General features: G+C 38.6%; 2 non-coding genes across 2 annotated transcripts; both read right to left on the minus strand.

Annotated features, from left to right (window-relative positions):
• Positions 1-1,515: 1,515 nt before the first annotated feature.
• On the minus strand, positions 1,516-1,598 carry TRNAL-UAA (transfer RNA leucine (anticodon UAA)). Its single transcript has one exon. It is a non-coding gene; the product is annotated as a tRNA-Leu (tRNA).
• A 6,760-nt stretch (positions 1,599-8,358) lies between these two features.
• Positions 8,359-8,441, minus strand: TRNAL-UAA (transfer RNA leucine (anticodon UAA)). Its single transcript has one exon. It is a non-coding gene; the product is annotated as a tRNA-Leu (tRNA).
• Positions 8,442-8,766: the final 325 nt, after the last annotated feature.

Here is an 8,766-nt window from a genome sequence, read left to right on the forward strand (position 1 = left end):
CACATTACAACAGTTCCCAAAAGTCATTGATTTTTCTTTTAGGATTATGGCGAGATAATATATTATAAATAATAAAAGCTAGTACATAAAGAATTAATATCTAACAAATCTACACCTCAGCTTCTCATCATGAATATTGGCATCTTTCTTTTGCCTCCAATGTGATATTTTAGGAGAAAAAAAAAACTTATTTAAGGACAGATAGCTATGTTTGTAACTAAAATATCATTTTCTTTAATTGCGAAAAAAATATCAATACTAAATTATCGTTGATTTACTTGTTAACAAAGTTTTGAATATGGATTTTTTTTTTTTTTTTTTTTTTTTTAATAAGGATATCAATTGGAGAGGTTTTCAATTTCCATCACCAAAGCAATGGGAGACTTTCCAAACTCAATATAGAATTATAAAGTATGAATTTATTTATATTTAAAGCAACACTATCAACTTATTGACTATTTTATCATTTTGTATGAGCTTGAATCATCTTATATTTCTATGAATTTTATTTTTAGTTTACTTGTGATACTTTAATTATTATTATTATTATTTTTTTTCATGAATTTACATTTGATATTTTAGGTCCAAGGATATGACCAATTAAGGCTAGGGCCAAGAGAGGGTCAATTAGGGCCAAGGACAAGGCTAATCAAGGTCAAGGCAAAGGATATGGCTAATCAAGGTCAAGGACAGGGCCAATTAGGGCCAATCAGGGTCCGGGCCAATTAGGACCAATCAAGGTCAGGACCAATCAGGGCTAATCAGGGCCAACTCATCCCGACCCAGTGCAATTAGGGCCAATTAGGGCGGAATGGGCTTGGCTTGGCCCTGTAGGTCTTAGGGCTAGGGACAATAATCCTTGGCCCTGAACTAGGGTCAAGGGCGGAATTGGCTTATATTAAAACATATAGGGTTGGGCTTGGGATTGCAAAAGCCCGGCCCAGTTGCAGCCCTAGTTTTTAGTGTAAAAAAGTTAATCTCTAGATTTCATAAATATAGAAATTCACACAACCAATCAAGTATAAATTTCTCATTTGTGAATCTTTAAAACCTCTGGATTCATGTACCCAAACATGCTCTTATATGATCTTAGTAACCATTGTATAATTTTCTCTTAAGGGCATGTTTGGTTACACGAGTCTGGAGATTTCAAATATCTAGAGATTTCAACTCTATGGAGTCATAATTTATAAAATTAACTGTTTGGTTAACCGAATATGTGGAATGAAATCTATGGATTCATCTGTGATTTTTGTGAATGTGCAAATGTTTAGCGTTTTTATAGTTGAGCTGAAATCCATCTCTAGATTCATGAAATCTATGGATTCATGTTTTTAGTGTAAAAAGATAAATCTCTAGATTTCATGAAATCTAGAGATTTTCACAACCAAACAGGTATAAATCTCTCATTCATGAATCCAAAATTTTCAAATATCTGGATTCATGTAACCAAACATGCCCTTAGGGAGGAGTGTGGGTTCACCCTAAATCCAAGCAAAACAAAAACGTTTACACTGCTGGCTGTGGGGTTCGAACCCACGCGCACTTATGTGCAGAAGATCTTAAGTCTTCCCCCTTAACCTCTCGGGCAAACCAGCCGATATTTTCAAAATGAGTTTAGGTATTTAATTATTCATTAATTTATTGATAAGTATTGGCGCAAGTCACGGTAAAGCCTAGCCCAATGCAAGTCATCTACTTAGTTGTGTCAACTCAAATCCAGATACGTCCATTCCTTGCCCTAGGCAATCCTTTCCGGTATCCTTCACACTAGAGTCAGCGTAATCCCGGATTACAGACTCATCAACCCTATTGGTCATCCACAAATAGTAAACGGGAAGCTCTCACGTCCTCTCACGGGTTGGTTACCGGTTTTGAGCGCCTGTGAGCCCAAGTCTAGCTATTTGCAACCCGACCAATAAATGGCCCCTTTCGGGTAGGTTACCGGTCTTGAGCACCCATCAAACCATACACTACCACAGGTCGTTCGGTCTCAATGCCCTTCCGATTACGGGTCCTGACACGACAAGGACAATCTTAGCCACACAACTAGACAATCCTATGTATGTCATCCAATAACCCGGGAAAGTGTCGATAAGCACCTTCGGAGAACATCCCATACTATTCCCTCCGATGCTCAAGGACGAAAGCATCAATAGGACACTTCCCAATCCCAAGTTATACTTAGGCAATCACATACTCAAGTCCATCATATCTCATACATTTGATACATCATCATGATACAAGTTAAATCATAATATTGAATTGATCCATCATGAATATAAATAACAAGGATAATAAATCATTCTAACAAGAGTATATGAAATCACAATACTATTGTACTAAGACATGTATAGTAGTCCTATAATAATCAAAAGCAATTAAGAGACTATGTTTATTTAGTGTAAGCACCAAACATAAGTTCATGGCCTAAGTTTTTATGGAGATAACCATCCTTACCTTAGGTTGAGTTGATGATAAATCAAGAATTACCAAGAAATGATCCAAAAGTAGTGTTAAGACCCTAAACAAACATAAATAAGAAGTTAGAGAAGGAATCGGGAAGATCGGATGTCGAACGGGTCAAAACTGGCTGAAGTTGCTATCAGCAACAAGTTTGGTCGATGGTCCTTGGTCGATGGCATCGACCAAAATGTCTTCGGGACAGAATAGTGGGTTTTGGGGATTTTTGTCCAAAATTGGTCTTCCGAGGTTTGGATCGATCCGGAACTTGGAGGGATGCTTAATAATAGTATGAGGACACTACAAATCAAGGAATTAACATAATCTAATGGTCTAAATAGAAAGCCCCAAATTGAGCTACTAAGTTCAAGAGACAAGCATCATAGCATGGATTGAAATTGATTGCATTGACATTGAAAAGGCATGCATTAGCTAAGGGAACTTATAGGAATGTGATTAGGATCATATGCTAGTGATAAACATGTACATAGCACACTATATACCTCAGTTTTGTACAAGAAGGCATGATGTTAAGGAGAAAATCAAAGAATGCATATGCAAGGCTTGAAATGAGAGCATAGCATCAATAGACAAGTGAGAGGATCATAGGTTAAGCAAGAGTGGACACTTGGAGTGATGGTTGCAAGGTTGGAGCACCATCTCCAAGGTCTCAACTGCAAAAGAGGGATAGAAAAGAATAGAATAGAGAGTGAAAGTGATGAATCATACCTTGTAGTTGTAGATGGAGACAAGGAACAATGATTTACAATGAGTTTTGGTGGAATCTTCTTTACAAATGCCTAGGAGGTGCTTTGGGAAGCTCTCCCCATGTTTTCAAGAGTGATAATGATTGGAATAGGGCTCAAAACACGAGGCTAGTATAAATAGAATAGGGAATATTCCAAGAATCATTAACTTGTCTGTCTAGGGAACTTTGGTCGATGGTCCTTGGTCGATGGCATCGACCAAAGAGGATCGACCAAAATATAATTCAACAGAAAAATCAGGTTTTGTTTAGCAACTTCGGATAGGGATTTGGAGGGCTATACAAGGTCAAATTGAATGGGGTTTTCTTCTACAATTCAATCAAAAAGTCTAGTTTCGGGGAATACCTTCGGATTGTGCACGGGAGTCCATTAGGTACTTCAACTAAATCACTCTTCTCCGATGCGCAGACTTTCACTAAACACCAACAATGTACTCAAGTAAGGGGTATCATCGTCAATGTCCATGGGTTCGGTCTCCGACTCATAATTATCAATCAAAAGGGTCCATAAGTCTCTTCTACCACCGCTTCGGGTCTTCGGACCTAAAAACAACAGTGGGTCCGGGTTAGGGTTAGGGTTTGTTACAGATGTTGTGTTCTAGAAACGAATTCCTTTTTTTCCCCCTACACCTCTTCAGGGGGAGAGTTTTAGTGAAGAGGTTCCAGTGTTGATCCCGCCTTTCGATATTTCTCCTGAGATTCCTGCAGATGATCCTCCTTTGGAAGATGGAATGACCGGACAGGAAAAGCTGGTGGATGATATACAGGGGGAGACTAGACCTTTGAAGACCTATCGAAAAAAGCAACAAGTGACCCCTTCTAAACCAAGCTAGTCAAAAGCTTTGGTTCTTGGCCTTGAACAGTTTGTTCCTCCAGGTGAGTCTGTCTTTGACCCTTCTTCTAATCCTACCTTAGAATTACCAATTGCATTAAGAAAGCAGCCTCGAACTTGTACCAAACATTCTATTTCCAATTATGTTTATCATCTCCAGTTATCCTCTTTGTCCTCTACTCATTCCTAACATTCAAAGTTTATTTCCTCTTTGTCCTCTACTTCAATTCCTAACACTTGGCAAGAGGCATTATCTCACTCAAACTATAAAGAAGCTATGGATGACTATAATTTCATGTGCAATTAATAAAGGGTGGAATTTACAACAATTAGATGTGAAGAATGCCTTTTGCATGGAGAACCCAATAATATATATATATATATATATTATATATATATATATATATATATATATATATATATATATATATATATATATATATATATATATATATACCACCCGGGTATTCTACTACAGAGACTTATAGGAAAGTGTGCAAGTTAAAGAGGGCTTTATATGGGCTGAAGCAATCTCCAAGAGCGTGGTTTGGAAGGTTCCATAAGGCAATGATATCTAATGGCTATAAGCAGAGCAATACAAACCACACTTTGTTTATTAAAAAGATGGTTGCCACACTAATACTTTTAGTATATGTGGATGATATTGTGATCACAAGCAGTAGTGAGGATGAGACTTCAACATTAAAGACTTTTTTGGGAACTGAATTTGAGATCAAAGATATGGGAAAACTAAGATATTTCCAAGGTTTAGAGTTGGCATATTCTACTAGCAGTGTATTTCTATCCCAGAGGAAGTATACATTGGATCTTCTTGAGGAAACTGGAATGCTAGGATGTAAGTCTGCTGAGACTTCTATTGAGCCTAACCTACACTTAAAGGCAAAGGAAGGAAAACCAGTTGACAAGATAAGGTATCAAAAATTAGTGAAAAAATTGATCTATCTATCTCACACTAGACCTAACATCACATTTGCAGTTGGTCTTGTTAGTCAGTATATGCATGATCCCTATTCCTCACATTTGGATGCAGTATATCGGATCTTGAGATAATTGAAGACTACTCTAGAAAAAGGAATTTTAATTTCAGCTCATGGACATTTGAAGATTGAGGCATATACAGATGCAGATTGGGCAAGATGTCCAGATGATAGGAGGTCTACCTCTGGGTATTGTGTATATGTGGGAGGTAACCTTGTGACTTGGAGATGCAAGAAACAGGTTGTAGTTGCGCGGTCCAGTGCCGAGGCCGAGTTTAGGGTGATTGTTCAAGGCATTTGTGAGGTACTATGGCTTAAAGGGTTGCTTCAAGAGGTTCGGACAGATTTGGAGGTTCCTATACAGTTATACTTAGATAGTAAGTCAGCAATCATCATAGCTTATAACCCAGTACAACATGATAGGACCAAGTATGTGGAGATTGACAAACATTTCATCAAAAAGAAAAGCTTGAGGCTAAGCTGATCTATATCACCTTTGTTACTTCAAACAAGCAACGGGCTGATGTGCTTACAAAGAGCTTGAGCACAAACATATTCAAATCTCTGGATTCATGTAACCAAACATGCCCTTAGGGAGGAGTGTGGGTTCACCCTTGTTGGAAAATGCCATGTCAGCATTTTGCCACATCGGCTTCCATTGGTTTTGATGATAACAAACATGAAACTTGAATTCACCATGTTTTGATGATAACAAACATGAATTAGAATTCACCATGGAAAAACATGTAAATAACATGCATATGAATGAGTGTTGTATCTTTTCGTGGAACAATTCTCATTCATATCTTCCCAAAGTCATTCATGTGTTTATCATCATCAAAAGGGGGGAGATTGTTGGGATAATGCATAATGAAAGCATTTCCCACATTAGCCTCTAATGGTTTTGATGATAATAAACATGAATTACTAATGGCTATATTGAGTTATGATGTTTTAGTTCAAAATGAGAACAAGTGGACCAACTCCAAGTCAAAGCCAAGATCATGCCAAGATGGACATGAAGATGGACATGAAGTCTAAGTCAAGATGACCATGCCAAGATGGACATGAAGACCATTGCACAAAATCAAGTCGAAGATCAAGTCGAAGATCAAGACTTAGGCTGAATTAGGGCTTAGGACACTCTCGCTTTCACATTCATGTAAATGCATCAATTATATGTAATTCATATTACTAGAGTGACCTAGGACATGTTATTGAGGTGCACAATGCTTAGGGTTGGATAGCCCAAAAAGTCCAAAAACCCTAGCCGAAATGTCCCTACCCCCCACTTAATTCAACAAATGGATCAGACGACCTCCCATCGGTCGACTGTATTGGCTAAATTTAACTTTGGTTTGTCGTGGATATTTTCTAAGTCACAAAAGTTACCCTTGAATTTCCGTCTGTTGGTATTTTAAACCGTGAATTACCGATCACCCTGACGGATGGAATATGCGAGATGGACCCTCGAGTAAAGGAATTCCCCGTTAAAAAAATGCCTACAACGGCTAGTTTAACGGCTCTTTTCCAGATGGATGACCGTCTGGCAGACGGAATTCCGTCTGGTTTAACTAAGCCATAACGGCATTTTTTAGTTTTTAACTGGTCGTTTTCAGCGTGTTTTTTTAATCGACTTGATCAAAAGGATTTGAAGGAAGGACCGTTGGGTTAAAAATAGGACAAAATTGGTGCAACCTAGAGGGGGGTGATTAGGTTGCAACTAGTGGATTGTCTCAATTTTTCGGTTTGTGTGGAAATACAAGGTAAATTGAAAATTCAAATGAAATTAAACAATACAATCAACCACAAGACAAGTATTTTATAGTGGTTCAACTTTGCAAGTCTACGTCCACTCCTCTCTTGGCCTCAAGAGAGTATTCCACTATTGATTCTCTTTCAATACAATGGGTAGAGATCAAACCCTTACAATAATCTTTGTTATGGGGCAAGAGAACCCTTTACAATCTTTGTTTAACAAGCAGGGCAAGAGCACCCCTTAACAATCTTTGTTTACGGGCAAAAGCACCCAAGCAATCTTTGTTCACGGGCAAGAGCACCCAATGACCAATTCTAATCTACCAACCTCGACTAGAATTGAATCAGTTCCAAAGGAAGGATGTTACCTTAAGAGGTGTGACACTTTACCTCTTGTGTGAATGTGATGCAATGTGAGTTGTATGCTCAAATGGAAATGTATGCACCACCGACGCCTTTAATCACCTCAAGCTTGGCTTCCACAAGCTTGCTTAATACCTTGGAATGTTCTTCAAGGTTGGGGAGAAGGTGAAAGGGAAAGCACAAAGTTTTCTTGCAATTTGAGAGCTTAGGATCACTTGGGGAGTGGGTGATCAAGTGTGAGTGTTCTACTCTTAAAATGAGGTGAATTGGGGTTTTATAGAGCACCTTTGAGTGCCTAAACCCAATCCCCAATGGATAGAAAACGGACATAATTTTGTCCTATTTTTAGCCCAGACGGTCGACTGTCTGAAAAAGAGTCGTTAAAAACTAGCCGTTATGGCTTAGTTAAACCAGACGGAATTTCAAGAATGCCCAGGCGGTCAGGGCTGGACAATAATCATTGGTCCGGAAAAAGAGTCGTTAAACTAGCCGTTGTAGGCTCATTTTTAACCATACAGGGTTGCGTCTCGGTTGCACGGTTAGCCCAATTGCAGCCCTAGTCTTCCGTCTCGCACGAAATTGAATCTCTAGACTTCATGATTTAGAAATTCACACAACCAAACAAATATAAATTTCTCAAACGGTGAATCCGTCTAAATCTCTGGATTCATGTACCCGAACATGCGCCCTTTTGCTGAATTAAGTTGGGGCTGGGACATGGCTTGGGTTCTTGGACTTTTTGGTCAACCCTAAGCATTGTACACCTCAATAACATGTCCTAGGTCACTCTAGTAATATGAATTACATATAATTGATGCATTTACATGAATGTGTATGCGAGAGTGTTCTAAGCCCTAATTCAGCCTAAGTCTTGATCTTCGACTTGATTTTGTGCAATGGTCTTCATGTCCATCTTGGCATGGTCATCTTGACTTAGACTTCATGTCCATCTTAGCGTGATCTTGGCTTTGACTTGGAGTTGGTCCATCTTGGCGTGATCTTGGCTTTGACTTGGAGTTGGTCCACTTGTTCTCATTTTGAACTAAAACATCATAACTCAATATAGCCATTAGTAATTTATGTTTATTATCATCAAAACCAATAGAGGCTGATGTGGCAAATGCTGACATGGCATTTCCCAACAACCCTAAATCCAAGCAAAACATATACATTTACACTGCTGGCTGTGGGGTTCGAACCCACGCGCACTTATGTGCAGAAGATCTTAAGTCTTCCCCCTTAACCTCTCGGGCAAACCAGCCGATATCTTGGGATACAATTCAGATATTTAATTATTCATTAATTTATTGATAATCTTTTCATTGTACACTACAACTGCTATTAGCAAAGATGAGAAGCAGGAAAGAAAAAAAAATGCATGAAAAAAAGAATCAATATACAAAATTTGTTCCCGAGATGAAAGGTAAAAGTTTGATTTATGAGGAGTGTTGCTGCACAATCCTGTTCGTCCCTTCAACCGGTTGAACCTGCAAGGATGAGCTCGACCGTGGAGGTCGAGTTTTCACCTCCGACGATCTAGTTAGGAATCCGACTAAGGAAGACAAGAAAGTAATGAACAATTATAA

Source organism: Hakea prostrata, chromosome 3, assembly GCF_041222555.1.
Source record: "Hakea prostrata isolate BN-2017 chromosome 3, UWA_Hpros_2, whole genome shotgun sequence".
NCBI classification, from domain to species: domain Eukaryota; kingdom Viridiplantae; phylum Streptophyta; class Magnoliopsida; order Proteales; family Proteaceae; genus Hakea; species Hakea prostrata.